The sequence below is a fragment of the Oryctolagus cuniculus genome, chromosome 17, assembly GCF_964237555.1.
Source record: "Oryctolagus cuniculus chromosome 17, mOryCun1.1, whole genome shotgun sequence".
Taxonomy (NCBI): domain Eukaryota; kingdom Metazoa; phylum Chordata; class Mammalia; order Lagomorpha; family Leporidae; genus Oryctolagus; species Oryctolagus cuniculus.
The window spans coordinates 65,964,546-65,981,390 of record NC_091448.1 but is presented as its reverse complement, the minus strand read 5'-3'; positions in this window follow the sequence as shown (position 1 = coordinate 65,981,390).

Here is a 16,845-nt window from a genome sequence, read left to right as displayed (position 1 = left end):
ACAACACACGGTGACTGGTTCCACAGGCTGGACGTTAAAATGACAATGATAATTATATTCCAAAGTGTTCAAAAAGCTAGATAGGAGGCTGGTATTTCACCTAGTGGTTAAGATGCTGGTTTGTGGTTGGTTCGAGTCCCAGCTGCTCCACTTCTGAGCCGGCTCTCTGCTATGGCCTGGGAAAGCAGTGGAGGATGGCCAGGAAGAAGCTCCGTGCTCCTGGCTTCAGCTGGCCCAGCCCCTGCTGAAGTGTCCGTTAGGGAGTAAACTAGCAAATGGAAGATCTCTCTCTCTCTGTTTCTCCCCTCCCTTCTCTGTCTTCATAACTGCTTTCTACCTTTCAAATAAATAAATAAATAAATACAATTTTGGAAAAAGAAAAAGATGCTAGTCTGGATACCTGTGTCCAACATCCGAGTACCAGGGTTCCAATCCTGGCCCCACTCCCAACTCCAACTTCTTGCTAATGCTCACCCTGGGAGGCAATGGTGATGGCTCAAGAAACAGCTCCTGCCACCCACAGAGGAGGCTTGAATTGAGTTCCAGCTCCCAGCTTTAGCCCAGGCCATTGCAGGCATTTGGGGAGTGAGCCAGCAGATGGGGATTATGTCTGTTTGCTTCTGTCTCTCTCTCTCTCTTTAAAAAAAAAAAAAAAAAAGGAAAATTAGAAGAAAGACAAATTTTTTTTAGAATTTTTAACCAGCAGATGGGGACTATGTCTGTTTGCCTCTGTCTCTCTCTCTCTCTCTTTAAAAAAAAAAAAAAAAGGAAAATTAGAAGACAATTTTTTTTTAGAATTTTTATTTATTTGAAAGACAGTGACAGAGAAGGAGAGACATAGAGAGGTTTTTGTATCCTCTGGTTCATTCCCCCAAAATGGGCTGAGCCAGGCCAAGGCCAAGAGCCAGGAGCTCCATCTGGGTCTCCCTGGTGGGTGCAGGGGCCCTAGCACCTGAGCCATCTTCTGCTGCTTTCCCAGGAACATTAGCAGGAAGCTGGATCAGAAGTGGAGCAGCCAGGACTTGAACGGGCAGCCATATGGGATGCCTATGCTGTAGATGGTGGCTTTACCCGCTATGCCACCTCACCGGCCCCTTAACGGAAGTTAAATAGAATGAAACAGGCAGGTCCTAAGCCAGGCCAGTCAGGCCAGCCCAGGGCTCAGCAACAGCATGTGGCTGGCAGGTGAGGGGAAAAGAACTTGTCACTTGAGGAGGAGCGGTAGAGACCTATGGGCACACAGAAGGGACAGGACCCCCCCCCCCCCCAGAGAACTGAGTGGCGTGACCACTCCACCTCCTCAGGCGGATCTCATGGGGATCGCGGAAACAGTGAGCATAGTTAGGGATCTGCTCAGTCCCTTGGGTCCCAAACCACAACCCAAACAGATCTCTGCTCTTTGTGGGAGCAGCCTGAGCCACTGCCTGCAAACGAGCCAGCCAGCCCCTCCACCAGTTAGAAATGCAGACGCAACAGGTGGGCCAGTGTGTGTGTTGGGAGGGGGCACGAGACTCCCCAGAGCACCCCTCACTGGGCAGTGCCGACTCGCTGCGCCCCCGGGTTCACCAAGAACCACAGGTGCACGGCCAGCACCCTACTCCCCACCACGAGCCTTGGCCTGACAGCCTGAAAACAGGGGGGCTCGCTGGCACAGAGACTGGGGGTGGGGGGCCCCCAGCGTGATGTTGACGCAAGGGTGGGGGATGGAACAGGCTGCTGTGGTCCTTTCGATCTAGCCCTGTCCACCACCCGGGCGGCCGCCTCCCCTGCTTCGCTGTGAGTTTCTCTGACAACGGTCGCCCTCGGTTATGACTGTGGCCCTGCAGATCTGCTGCTGGGGACGCGTGCTGCAGAGATGCGGTGTTCTCTAGGACCGCAGACTGTCGGCAGCCGTGCTGCGTGAAGCCCTGTGGTGAGACTGGAACATTCTGCCAGACCCAGGGAAGCAGGCTTCATTAGCAGCACAGGTGCAGGGCTCTGGGTAAGGGGTTTGCAAACACAGCAGCCCTTTGTGGTTTCCAAGGTAACAGGACCCCGAAGGCCACTTCTCAGTCCAGGCCTGGGCATAGCCCTTCCCACCTTCTCCTGCCTGCCTGGGCCCGCCAAACCATGCTCAGACCCTGTCGCCTGCCCCCCTCCACACCCGAGGGAGGAAGAGCCAGCTGCCTCTGGCAGTATGGAAGTTGATAAATTGGTTGTTGTTGGACTTCAGGTTAACCCCGTTTGCTTTTTTTTTTTTTTTTTAAGATTTTATTTATTTATTTGAGAGGTAGAGTTACAGACAGAGAGAGGGAGAGACAGAGAGAGAGAGAGAGGTCTTCCATTTGCTGGTTCACTCCCCAAATGGCTACAAAGGTAGGAGCCAGGAGCTTCTTCCAGGTCTCCCATGCGGGTGCAGGGGTTCAAGCACCTGGGCCATCTTCCACTGCCCTCCTGGGCCACAGCAGAGAGCTGGATCAGAAGCGGAGCAGTGGGACTTGAATTGGCACTCAGATATAGGGTGCCAGTGTCGCAGGCGGTGACTTAACTCACTGCCCAATGGTGCTGGCCCCTGGGACCATTGTGACTCCTTCACAACCTTCCCTATGATACTCCCTTTGTTCCTTTAAATCAATGCCTCTCTCTGATTATCAGAGTGTACCGTCTGGGGCCAGAGCTGCGGTGTAGTAGGCTAAGTCTCTGCCTGCAGTGCCGGCATCCAATATGGGTGCCAGTGGCAGTCCCAGCTGCTCCTCTTCCAATCCGGTTCTTTGCTACAGCCTGGGAAAGCAATAGACAATGGCCCAAGCCCTTGGGGCCCCTGCACTCTCATGGGAGACCTGGAAGAAGCTCCTGGCTCCTGCCTTCGGATCATCCCATCTCCTGCCATTGTGGCCATTTGGGGAATGAACCAGCAGGGGGACGACCTCTCTCTCTCTGTCTCTCCCTTTCTCTGTAACTCTACCTCTCAAATAAACAAATGCATATTTAAAAAAAAAAAAGTACAGTCCAGTCTCTTTACAAACATAGGAGCCTTTGCAAAATCCTCTCTCATGGACAGTTTCTGAAAATAAAAAAAAGTAGCCAGAAGAATATTGTGACAAATCTTCAAGTAAGCATACACCATGCAGCTTAAATAATGACCGATTTGGGGTCACTCCGGTTTGGGGTCAATCTTCTTTTATACGGGGTTCCCCAAGTCAATGCTCCCCAGATCATCTGGACCTGGTGTTCCAAAGCAGCAGCACTGAATGCCGGGGTGATCGGCCCCAAGCGGTGATGCGGGCGACTGGTAGAATGGGAGACAAGAGGCGTGCGCCCTAAGTGGGGGGCGGGGTCTTGGAGGGAGATTTAAGGAACTGGGCTCAGGACTGGTTTCCACGTCTTCAGCCACTCGTTGGATCTTTCAGTGTTTCAGGACGCAACCTAAGCAAGTTGGACAGTGCCTAGGAAAGTTCAAGGTCCTGGCATGGGTGGCCCCGGGTCAGCACGGTCAAGGACTCTGTGTTTCCTGGTCAGAACCGAGGAAGCAAGTGGGGAGGGGGGAGCCTGGGGGACATATTCGTACTCCCACCTCCTCTGGGGAGCTTTGCCTTCAAGCTCGCCCTAGGAGATCGCGGATGAGCCGCTGAACAAGATGCGGGATTCAGCAGGAACTGTTAGGTTATCGTTTCGGGTCTGGTTGGCTGGACATGGCTGCCACGGTGTTCCACGGGGAGGGGCGTCTGTGCCATGAGCTGGCTGCTCAGGTCTGGGCTGACATTCCATGTAACGTTCATGTGATTGGAGCTTCCTGCTGCTATTGGGAAAAGCGTGGTCTACCGTTTGCTAAAGCACACTGAGAGTGAAAAGTAAAACTGTCGCTACTGCAATATAACAAATAGTCACTTCCCTTATTTTCTTTTACTTTGCTCTTTTTCCTAAAGAAAAGTCACGAGAATAGTGCAGAGAGCACTGCACACCCCTTGTGGAGAAGCTTGTGTTACTCACACACCTTTTTTTTTTTTTTTTAAAGATTTATTTATTTGAGAAGCAGAGTTAACAGCAGAGAGGGACACAGAGAGGGGTCTTCCATCCCCTGGTTCACTCCCCAAATGGCCACGACAGCCAGAGCTGGCCCTATCTGAAGCCAGGAGCCAGGAGTTTCTTCCGGCTCTCCCACATGGGTGCAGGGGCCCAAGCACTTGGGCCAACCTCTACTGCTTTCCCAGGTGCATTAGCAAAGAGCTGGATTGGAATTGGAGCAGCTGGGATTGAACCAGCGCCCATATGGGATGCCAGCACTACAGGTGAAGGCTTTACCTGCTACGCCACAGCACCAGCCCTGTCATGTACTTTCTTAAAAATTTTTTAGACTTTTTTTTTCAAAGATTTATTTGCAAATCAGAGTTATACAGAGAGAGAAGGAGAGGCAGAGAGAGAGAGAGGTCTTCCACCTGCTGGTTCACTCCCCAAATGGCTGTAACGGCGGAGCTGTGCTGATCCGAAGCCAGGAGCTTCTTTCGGGTCTCCCATGGCACCCATATAGGAGGCTGGCACTGCAGGTGGCAGCTCTACCCACTATGCCACAGCACCAGTCCCTCTTTTTCTATTTTTAACCCAACTAATGGATTGGGCATTGTAGCATAGCAGGTTGAGCCACCTCTTGGGACAGGAGAGCATCCCAGAAGAGCACCGGTTCAAGTCCCAGCTGCTCCACTTCTGATCCAGCTCCCTGCTAATGCACCTGGAAAACCAATGGAAGATGGCTCAAGTGCTTGTGCCCCTGCACCCATGCGGGAGACCCAGAGGAAGCGCCTGTCTCCTGTCTTCAGTCTGGCCCAGCTCCAGCTGTTGCAGTCATTTGGGGAGTGAACCAGCACATGGAAGACATCTCCCCCACCCCCCACCCCCGCAACCCTGAACTCTGCCTTTCAATAAAATAAACAAATCTTTTAAAAAAAAAATCCAGCCAAGGATCTCACACCGCCCCCGATTTCATGTCACATGCGACAGTGTTGTGAAGTTTCTCTGTGTGGGCAGGGCAGGCATAGAAGTGATCCCTGGAAGGGACCAGGGAATGCTCTTTCACCTCAACGCACTGCAGAACTGGGCTCCAAGATTCCCAGACCACTGTGAGCAGCCCCCTCCCTCCATCCGCCCTGCCCTGGAGTTGTTTTTTTTTTTTTTTTTTTTTTTTTTTTGACAGGCAGAGTGGACAGTGAGAGAGACAGAGAGAAAGGTCTTCCTTTGCCGTTGGTTCACCCTCCAATGGCTGCCGTGGCCGGCGCGCTGCAGCCGACGCACCACGCTGATCCGAAGCCAGGAGCCAGGTGCTTCTCCTAGTCTCCCATGGGGTGCAGGGCCCAAGGACTTGGGCCATCCTCCACTGCACTCCCAGGCCACAGCAGAGAGCTGGACTGGAAGAGGAGCAACCGGGACAGAATCCGGCGCCCCGACTGGGACTAGAACTGCCAGCCCTGCAGTTCTTGCCAGCAACAAACTTGTTTGAAAAATCACATGTCCGGCCGGCGCCGTGGCTCACTAGGCTAATCCTCCACCTTGCGGCGCCGGCACACTGGGTTCTAGTCCCGGTTGGGGCGCCGGATTCTGTCCCGGTTGCCCCTCTTCCAGGCCAGCTCTCTGCTGTGGCCTGGGAGTGCAGTGGAGGATGGCCCAAGTGCTTGGGCCCTGCACCCCATGGGAGACCAGGAGAAGCACCTGGCTCCTGCCATCGGATCAGGGCGGTGCGCCGGCCGTAGCGTGCCAGCCGCGGCGGCCATTGGAGGGTGAACCAACGGCAAAGGAAGACCTTTCTCTCTGTCTCTCTCTCTCACTGTCCACTCTGCCTGTCAAAAAAAATTAAAAAAAAAAAAATCACATGTCCATGGTTCTTTTTTTCTTTTTCCACCAGAAGGGCAGAGGGGTGGTGCCATCTAGAGCAAGGAACTACAGGTCCCAGGGGGAGAGGTGACAGCATTGGGCAGGTGCAGCAGTCTGCCATTGTCCAGAAATGGGTGGGACAGGTCCCTGAGAGCCAAACCCTAAGCCACACACACTTGCCAGGTACATGGCCTCAAGGCGTGGCTGCCTGAGCCAATTTCTACAAAATTAGACATTTGGACATGCCAGAATACACGTCGTTTGAGTATCTCTTGCCACATGAAGTGTCGAGTTTTGTAGCAATGGGCACTGCATCACGAAGTCTCCTCTCTGGGCTTGCTGTGACGAATCAAGAGACACACTCCAGCTCGCTTAAGCAATAAAGGAGACCAGGGAGCCTCCAGGAGGCCACAGAGCCAGCACTCCTGCAGGTACTGCCCTCAGAAAGTGGCTCCTGCCCCCAGGCACGTCTGAGCCACGGAACTGCTGCCTTTCACACCTTGGAGAAACGGCACACTGGGAGACCGAGTCTCTGACCTTCTAGGGAATGGATGTCCATGGGCTGGAGGCTTGGTCCTCAATGGGGTGAGACTCAGAGGTGGGAGCCCTAAGAAGTGAGGCCTCGAGGCCAGCAATGGTGGCACAGTGGGTTAAGCCACCACCTACAGCACCAGCATCCCATAGGGACGCCGGTTTGAGTCCTGGCTGCTCCACTTCCAACCAAGCTCCCTGCTAATGAGCCTGGGAAAAGCAGCGGAAGATGCTGCTGCTGCCACTCATGTGGGAGACCCAGGGAGTTCCAGGGTCCTGGGTTCGGGTATTTCATTGCAGAAAGTCAAAGCTGACGAATTCATAGCTGAGACATCTTCAACGAGGAAGATGAAGGAAGATGAAGCCCAGGCAGCTGCTATGGGGCACTAGGAAGCCACTGAGTATGACAGCACCCTACTGGTCACCAAGGAAGAAACAGAAATCCTGTGGGGTTCCTTTTAAAAAATAAAAATATTTGTTTTTATTGATTTGAAAGGTGGGGTTACAGAGAGAGAAAGAAAGAGAGAAATCTTCCACCTGCTAGTTCCCACCCCAAATGATCAGACCTAGGAAGAAGGAGCTTCTTCCATGTCTCCCACGTGGGTGCAGGGGCCCAAGCACTTGGGCATCATCTGCTGTTTTCCCAGGTCATTAACAAGGAGCTGGATTGGAAGTGGAACAGCTGAGATTTAAAATGGTGCCTATATGGGAAGCCAGCAACTAAGGCAGCGGCTTAACCTACTTTTCACAATGCTGGCCTTAGAATATGACTTTTAAATTTTTTTAAAGATTTCATTTATTGGGGCTGGTGCTGTGGCATAGCAGGTAAAGCCACCGTATGTGGTGCTGGAATCCCATATGGGCACTGGTTCAGATCCTGCCTGCTCCACTTCCGATCCAGCTCTCTGCTATGGCCTGGAAAGTAGTAGAAGATGGCCCAAGTCCTTGGATCCCTGAACCTACATGGGAGACCTGGAAGAAGCTCCTGGCTCCTGGCTTTGGATCAGCACAGCTCCAGCTGTTGCAGCCATTTGGGGAGTGAACCAGCGGATGCAAGACCTCTCTCTCTCTCTCTCTCTCTCTTGCTCTCGCTCTCGCTCTCACTGTCTCTCTCTCTCTCTCTCTGCCTCTGCCTCTCTGTAACTCTGCCTTTCAAATAAATAAATCTTTTTTTTTTTTTGACAGGCAGAGTGGACAGTGAGAGAGAGAGTCAGAGAGAAAGGTCTTCCTTTGCCGTTGATTCACCCTCCAATGGCCGCCGCGGCCGGCGCGCTGCAGCCAGCGCACCACGCTGATCCGAAGCCAGGAGCCAGGTGCTCCTCCTAGTCTCCCATGGGGTGCAGGGCCCAAGCACCTGGGCCATCCTCCACGGCACTCCCTGGCCACAGCAGAGAGCTGGCCTGGAAGAGGGGCAACCGGGACAGAATCCGGCGCCCCGACCGGGACTAGAACCCGATGTGCCGGCGCCGCTAGGCAGAGGATTAGCCTAGTGAGCCGCAGTGCCGGCCTCAAATAAATAAATCTTTTTAAAAATAATTTAATTTATTTATTTGAGGTAAAGTTACACACAGAGAGGGAGAGAAAGAAAGAAAGGTCTTCTATCCACTGGTTTACTCCCCAAATGGCTGCAAAGGCTGGAGCTGGGCCAATCTGAAGCCAGGAGTCAGGAGCTTCTTCCAGGTCTCCCATGTGGGTACAGGGACCCAAGCACTTGGGCCATCTTCTACTGCTTTCCCAGGCTACAGCAGGGATCCGGATCAGAATAGGAGCAGTCTAGTCATGAATAAGTGCTCATATGGGATGCTGGCCGTGCAGGGGGAGGCTTAGCCTACTTATGTCACAGCACCAGCCCCTTTAAAATTTGTTTAAATTAATGATCATAAAAATGGGAAGCAAGCATATGTCAAAGTTGTGGGCTTTTTAATTTTCTTTAAATATTTATTTATTTGAAAGGCAGAGTTACACACAGAGAGAAGGAGAGGCAGAGAGAGAGAGAGAGAGAGAGAGGTCTTCCATCTGTTGGTTCATTCCCCAAATGGCCATAAGGGCCGGAGCTGGGCTGATCCAAAGCCAGGATCCAGGAGCTTCTTCTGGGTCTTCCACATGGGTGCAGGGACCCAAGGACTTGGGCCACCTTCCACTGCTTTCCCAGGCCATAGCAGAGAGCTGGATCAGAAGTGGAGCAGCTGGACACGAACCAGCACCCATATAGGATGCTTTACCCCCTACACCACAGCACTGGCCTTGAAAATTGTGTTTAATTCAGTAAAGAAACCAGCAGGAAGACCGACAGATCAAAAGATAGCATGCAAAAATGGAATTCTTATGCTCAGTGGGGGAGGGGAGGGAACACTATGGTCAGGCTTGCTAGTCAGGGCCTGGCATTTGATGCGGTAGTTAAATCGCTCTTTCAGGTGCCTGCATCCCCTACCAAAGTGCCTGGTTTGGATCCCAGCTCCTCTGCTTTCAATCCAGCTTCTTGCTAAGGCACACCCTGGGAGGTAGCAGGTGAGTCCCTGGCACCCCACTGGGAAAGTTGGAGTTCCTGGCTCCTGGCTTCCTCCTGTCCAGCCCCAGCTGTTGTGAGCATCTGGGGAGTGATCCAGCGGATGGGAGATCTCTCTCTCTCTCTCTCTCTCTCTCTTCCTCTCCCTCCCCGCCCCCCATTTCTCTATCACTCTACCTTTCAAGTAAATAAAACGTAAAAAAAAAAAAGTTGTAAGTCATCTTTTACTTTATGTCTAAGCTTTGGAAAACTTGTCCCATCTCCATTCATTAATTTTCATTTCATTCATTCATTTTCATTCATTCATCAAGTCATTGCTTGAGTCAGACAACGCCCCCTCACCGCCAGCTGCTCCTCTTTTCCCAGCATTGCCCACTCCCTGGCTTCTACCCCACACTACTCTGTTCCCACAGTGTATTCTCCGCTGAGCTGAGTCTGGGATCAGACTGTGTGGCTTTCACACTGGTCTCCAACACTCAGCTGTGGGTGGCTGCGAATGAGTTAATTAACTACCCAGTGCATAAGCTGCAACTTTTTTTTTTTTTTTTAAGATTTATTTATTTGAAAGGTGGAGTTACTAGAGAGAGGGGGAGACACACATATACACACACAGATCTTCCATCCACTGGTTCACTCCCCAACAGCAGGAGGGCCTGGGCCCTGCTGAAGCCAAGAGACAGGGACTCCACCTGGGTCTCCCACACGGGTGCAGGGGCCCAAGCACTTGGGCCATCCTCTGCTGCTTTCCCAGGTGTATTAGCCGGGAGCTGGATGGGAAGTGGAGCAGCCGGGACTTGAACCGATGCCCATAAGGGAAGCTGGCATTTTGGGTGGTGGCTTAACCCTCTGCACTACAGCTCCAGCCCCTTAATGCAGAGGTTAAGGTCAGTGTTCACCCCACTGGGTGGTTGTGAAGACTAAACAAGTTATAACAAGTGAAGGATCTAGGACAATGCTGGGCATGGGATAAACGCAACCTTTCTACGTAGTAAAGCAAATGCCATCCTGGCCATGAGAGCATGGACTGAGTGCCTACTGTGTACTGGGCACCCTAGTGCTTGCCTTATCCACGAAGATCTGGGCTAGATAGCTCAGTCAAGCCTGCCAAGGTCACACAAGGTCAAACTCTTGCTGAACCTTGCAGCTCCGCCAGGCAGCAGGCCAGCGATGGACCTACCCTCTTATGAGGAGCCCATACGGGGGGGCTTCAGACTCGGCAGGAAGCCAGATCCCTGCTAGTCACTCTCAGGGTGTCTGTAAGACTTGGATATGCCAAGGCTGAGAAGTCCAGCTCCGGATGGAGCAGGAGCAGGCATCATGTGGCTCTGTACACAGCGGCTCTCAGCTGTGCCAACAGGATGCGGGGGCAGCTAATCCCTGCTTCTGCCCTAAAGGAAAAGCCCTGTGTGGAACTGCCTCCCTTCCAACCCTCCCTCTCCTCCCCACCCACCCCGTGCCAGAACCCAGGAGGACGGGAGCTCAGCAGAGCACCCCACCACCACCATGCCTGAGCCTCCAGGGGCTCCTCGGCCCCCTGAGGCAGGGAGTAGGGACTGCAGAGGGTGCCGCTGAGCTTTGAGGAAGAGGGAGAAGGGGACAATCCCCTAGCCAGCACTCAGTACCCAGGTCCGGAGGTGGCGGCTGGGACACTTGGGAGGTACTTCTCAACTCACACAAGTTTCCGCTGTGGACGACAAGGGGGTTGCGTTCCCCGCGCGTCCTCTGTTGCACCCTCTCCTCCAGGAGACTGTGGATCCGCCAGGAAGCCAGGAGAGCAGGTGCCCGCAGGGAGGAGCCTACACCATGCTCAGCACCAGCTAACCCCAAGGCAGCATAGGACCCGGCACCCCCGCTGCCCATGTTCTGGGCTGCGGTGCAGTTGCTGTGAGCGCCAGCAGATGCGTCTTCCTGTCTGTTTCTTCCCCAGTGGCAACCGCAGAATCCTGTGGCCTCACCAGCCTGGGCCCGCCCCGCTCAGAGCCCTACACCATCTCCCACAGTACCCCATCAGAGCCAACTCCGGAAAAAGCCCTATATGTCCATCAGAGGACGAGAGGATCCTCAAAATGTGGTGCATCCTTCAAATAACACTTATATTTTCAGGTTTATTTATTGATCTGTTTGTTGTGAAAGGCAGAGGGACAGAAGGAGGGAAGGATCCAGAGAAAGATCCTCTACCCACTGGTTCACTCCCCAAATGGCCCCAGAGGCCAGGGCTGGGCCAGGCCAAAGCCAGGAGCTTGAAACTCTGTTTGCATCTCCTATGTGGGTGTAGGGCCCGGTGCTTGAGGGAGGCATCCTTTGCTGCTTTCTATGGCGCATTAGCAGGGAGCTGGATCTGAAGAGGACCAGCCCGGACCTGAACTGCATCGCAAGTGGCATTTCAGCACAATGCCAGCCCCAAAGAGCTTTTAAATCAGTCCATCAAGTTGGTGCCCTAAATTGTCTCAGACCAGAGAAACGGGTGCTGAAAGAAAGACACGAAACACACAGCAAAATGAAGAAAAGCAGGGCTTTCACAGGGGAGCACAAGAGCCCCGTTCTCTCTCCTTCTGATGTGTATCGGGGTCCCAGCAATTAATCAGTGTTTCATGGGTGACAACAACATCGCAACCAAACAAAGTGATCAAAACCCAGAAAGCTATACGTCTACTGGCACAGAACATTCAGTGTTTAAACGTGATGATCAACAAGCTTGTGACCTGTCTGAGTGCCGAGGGGCCAGGCTGCCATCAAGGTCAACAGGTAACCTTGATCCAATACGGCAAAGACCCCAGCTGTTGGGCTGCCTAGCGCCCTGTGATGACCGCATGCCTGCCAGCCATCATGCGGCGAGATTCATGTACTGAGCCGAGACACCAAGGCCTGTTATTATTTATGCCAGCATAAGGCCCAGGTGGAATTTCTTATCCAAAAACCTGAGCCCTGAACAAAGAAGGATTTTTTTTCCTTTCTTTTTCCTTCTTCTTCTTCTTCTTTTTTTTTTCTTTTTTTTACAGACAGAGTGGACAGTGAGAGAGAGAGAGAGACAGAGAGAAAGGTCTTCCTTTGCCATTGGTTCAACCTCCAATGGCCGCTGCGGCCGGTGTGCTGCAGCCGGTTCACCGCACTGATCCAAAGGCAGGAGCCAGGTGCTTCTCCTGGTCTCCCATGGGGTGCAGGGCCCAAGCACTTGGGCCATCCTCCACTGCACTCCCTGGCCATAGCAGAGAGCTGGCCTGGAAGAGGGGCAACCAGGACAGAATCCGGCCCCGACCGGGACTAGAACCTGGTGTGCTGGCGCCGCAGGTGGAGGATTAGCCTAGTGAGCCGCGGTGCCGGCCAGGATTTTTTTTCTTATGTACACTTTTAGCTTCTTTGTCTTCTTTATATGGCTGCAGGTATACATTTGATTGGCTATTCTTTTTTTTTTTTAAAGATTTTATTTATTTTTATTTGAGAAGTAGAGTTACAGACAATGAGAAGGGGAGACAGAGAAAGGTCTTCCTTCCGCTGGTTCACTCCCCAAATGGCCGCGACGGACAGAGCTGCGCTGATCTGAAGCCAGGAGCTTCTTCCCGGTCTCCCATGTGGGTGCAGGCGCCCAAGGACTTGGGCCATCTTCTCCTGCTTTCCCAGGCCATAGCAGAGAGCTGGGTTGGAAGTGGAGCAGCTGGGACTAGAACCAGAGCCCATATGGAATGTTGGTACCGCAGGCGGAGGATTAACCTTTAGCACCCCTTGATTAGCTATTCTAACGTTACGGGACAGTCACATGAATTGGTACAGTACTGTGCCTGGGTGCATAGATGTTGATGCTATTTTCTCTCCATACACACACTGGGCGGTAGGCTGTGTGGTGAGGGGTGACATCTCTGCTCTGTGCTCACCAGCGGAGTCGGAAATGGTTACATACAAGCAGATAATGATACATTTAACTAACTAGAAGCATTCATAGGCAAGCAGATAACAAATACATTTCATTCCCAGAACAGATGTCTCCTTTTTTCTTTCTTTTTTTTTCTGGCCTGGGAAGGCCTTTGCTACACCTTTAATCATGTCAGTTAGAAACAAGTTTAATTAAAAGACACAGGCCTTTGCCACAAAAACACCCTCCCAAGCGCTCCTCCCCTCCTCCCTACCGGGTCACGGCCAGAAGACTATGCGGAACGTTTAGGACGTCAGTCCCAGGGCAGTTTTCGAAGCTTGTCTCAGACTCCCTGGCTTATCTAACGGGTGAGGCAGTCCCCAACAGGTCCTCCTTTTTCCATTTGTTCACCTTCTTAGTTTTACGCTTTTGATATCTGGGTATGTAGCCTCTTCCCACTTTCGGCTTTTCCTTAATGTTCAGATGAATCTGAATTTGTTTTATGTTCTGAGTAATTATCATAGAAAGGCGGGACAGAATGCAGGGGCCAAACAACAAATATGAGATAACAATCAGAACCGGCTCTAGAAACGGAGAGAGCCACGCCAACCAAGAACCTTTTAGATTCCAGATTCCCAGAGATTGATGCAAATGATTAAGCTCTTCCTTCCTTTCATGTCTTGATTTCCTCCTGTATCAGGTGGGAATTATCAGTTATATTAAAACAACACACGCCAGGGAATCTCCAGCATCCAATGTGTTCTTTTAGCAACAAGTAATCTATGGCGGCCCTATTTTGTAATACGCCTCCTCGAATCTGGCTCATTTCGGTGTTAGTATAGGATAACGTCGTGGCAGAAATATTAGCAATTTTGGATACAATGCAAGCCAATTATTTTATCGCTTTGTGAACTCCCAGCATCACCACCAGTGCAGGCAAAATTCAAGTTGTCACCACAGCTGCAGTGAACAAACTCAATAAATTCAGGTTATCATCACAATCTGGCTGCAAAGATCTGAGCTCTGGCTATCCGAGATGTTTTTTGAAGCAGAGGCAGTAATAAAGGAACCACTGGTCCCACAGAACAAAAGCCAGAGTAAAAAGGTGGCAAAGTTACCTGGAAGTAATTCCCACAGAGGAACGCCCACCCTGTAGACAAAGAAACAGAAGAGGAGAAATTGACATGCGTTATTTTGGAGCAATTCTGCAGTCCTGCAGGATCGCACTGAATACAGAGACATTCCTTATGTAAAGTGGAAGAGATAGGCAGATAAGAGACAGAAAATTTGAATGTGCCACGAGGCAACTTAGGGAGCTGATAGCCTCTTGATCGTTTGAAATATTCGACAGAAGTGCCCAGTCCAATTAAATTAGTCATCAGGATGTCTGGTGGGGAGGTTCTGTCTCTCATACAAAAAGAGGTTTGATTCAAAACCTTAGAAGCCATATGTAGCCAAAAATTGTTACTGGGACCCTGGGACCCAAGGTATTCAGATTTGCTTTCACGTTCACTGTGGTGTTTTTTTGTTTGTTTGTTTTGTTTTGTTTTGTTTTGACAGGCAGAGTGGACAGTGAGAGAAACATAGAGAAAGGTCTTCCCTTGCCGTTGGTTCACCCTCCAATGGCTGCCGCGGCCGGTGTGCTGCGGCTGGCGCACCGCGCTGATCCGATGGCAGGAGCCAGGTGCTTCTCCTGGTCTCCCATGGGGTGCAGGGCCCAAGCACTTGGGCCATCCTCCACTGCACTCCAGGGCCACAGCAGAGAGCTGGCCTGGAAGAGGGGCAACAAGGATAGAATCCAGTGCCCGGACCAGGGCTAGAACCCGGTGTGCCAGCGCCACAAGGCGGAGGATTAGCCTAGTGAGCCTTGGCGCCGGCCTACGTTCACTGTTATATTAGATTGTATAAAACCTTCACGATGATAGTAACCCTTGGTGCAGCTATAAATTCCACTATCTTCCATAATAACCTGTGATTTTCCAATAGAGAACTCACGGACGCCCCCTTTCGGGAATTTTCTATCAGTTAAATTATACCAATCTTTGTCTTGATAGGGGGGGAAGTAGACTATAACACCTTTTCATTTTTGTGCCATTCCACTCGTCCCGGCATATAGTTAGAACAGTTCAGTACACACGCTAGACTAATGGTGCCCTTTCCTTTCCCCCACGTCAATGACAGGTGTTTCAGCTGTTCAAGTACATGCAGAGGCAGAATTTACAATAGCCAGCATCGCCAAAAAGAGGGTAGCAGCTGTTCGAGGCTGTTGCTGTTGCTCAACCAATTTTTCCACCTCCAGGATCAATTTTTTGATCTGTCCCCAGGTGGGAGGCGTTGTTTTCTTGGTGTTAGCAGCCGGGCTCTGCGTCGCCTTGAGTGTCATTCTGTGAAATTCTATTGTCAGAGGGTCGTCGAGGTCAATTCTGGCCCTGTTGGCCATGTCTGGGTTTAATCTGGCGAGGAGGTAACCGCTCGGGACTAGATTCTGTGGAAACACAAGCATACCCTTGTCTCCATGTTGCAACCTCTCCAGCTTTGTGCTGTCCCGTGAGTAGATTTTTTTTTTTTTCACCATAGCGGCTGAGGAGCCATCTCATCGTCGGGGAAGGTCATTGCCTCCACCTTCAGCCCTATTTTATCTCCACTTAAAAAAGTTATAGTGGGGCTGGTGCTGTGGCTCACTAGGCTAATCCTCCGCCTTGCGGCATCGGCACACCGGGTTCTAGTCTGGGTCAGGGCGCCTGATTCTGTCCCGGTTGCCCCTCTTCCAGGCCAGCTCTCTGCTGTGGCCCGGGAGTGCAGTGGAGGATGGCCCGAGTGCTTGGGCCCTGCACCCCATGGGAGACCAGCATAAGTACCTGGCTCCTGCCATCGGATCAGCATGGTGCGCCGGCCGCAGTGCGCCGGCCGCAGCAGCCATTGGAGGGTGAACCAACAGCAAAGGAAGACCTTTCTCTCTGTCTCTCTCTCTCACTGTCCACTCTGCCTGTCAAAAAAAAAAAAAAATGTTATAGTGGGGATGACACTGTGGCGCAGTAGGTAAAGTCTCCGTCTGCAGTGCCAGCATCCCCTGTGGGCACTGGTTTGAGTCCCCGCTGCTCGATATCAGGTCCAGCTCCCTGCTAATGCACCTGGGAAAGCAGCGGAAGATGGCCCAAGTGCTTGGGCCCCTGCACCCACTTGGGATACCTGGAAAAAGCTCCTGGCTCCTGACTTCAGGCTTCCATTGCAGTCATTTGGAAAGTGAACCAGCAGATGGAAGACCTCTCTCTGTGTGTCTCTACCTCTCTCTGTAATTCCATCTTTCTAATAAATAAAGTAAATCTTAAAAAAAATAAGTGGACCGTAATTAGCAACTTTTCCATTACTTTTACCATCTGTAAAATAGGTTGGAGCATTAAGAAAAGGTTTATCTTTAAGGATAGTGGGGTAATATCCAAGCTGTCTTTAAGAAATTAAATAATCTCAAAGAGTGAAAATGACAATCCAGTATACCAAACAAGTTTGCTAAAGCTCTTTGCCACCCAAGAGACTGTTGAACAGCTGATTCAATTTGCGTTTCACACAGAAGTATAATATGGTCAGGATCCTGTCCAGCTAAGACTTTTAGTCTTTCATGTCCTTTTTCTATAATCAATCCTATTTTTTCTAAAAAAGTTTACATTCTGGGGCCGGCACTGTGGCCTAGCAGGTTAAAGCCCTGGCTTGCAGCACTGGTATCCCATATGGGTGCCAGTTTGAGTCCCAGCTGCTCCACTTCCAATCCAGCTCCCTGATAATGGGCCTGGGAAAGCAGTGGAAGGTGGCCCAAGTCCTTGGGCCCCTGCACCTGTGTGGGAGACCCAGAGGAAGCTCCTGGCTCCTGGCTTCGGATTGGTGTAGCTCTGGCCATTGTGGGCATTTGGGGAGTGAACCAGTGGATGGAAGTCCTCTCTCTCTCTCTCTCTCTCTCTCTCTCTCTGCCTCTGCCTCTTTGTAACTCTGCCTTTCAAATAAATAAATAAATAAACAAATCTTTAAACAAAGGTTTGTTTCTTAACTGAAACTCCAGAAGAGCAGAGAATTGCCTTCAGTTTTTTTATATATTAGGAATTTTTAGTCATTTTGCCCCATTCTTACC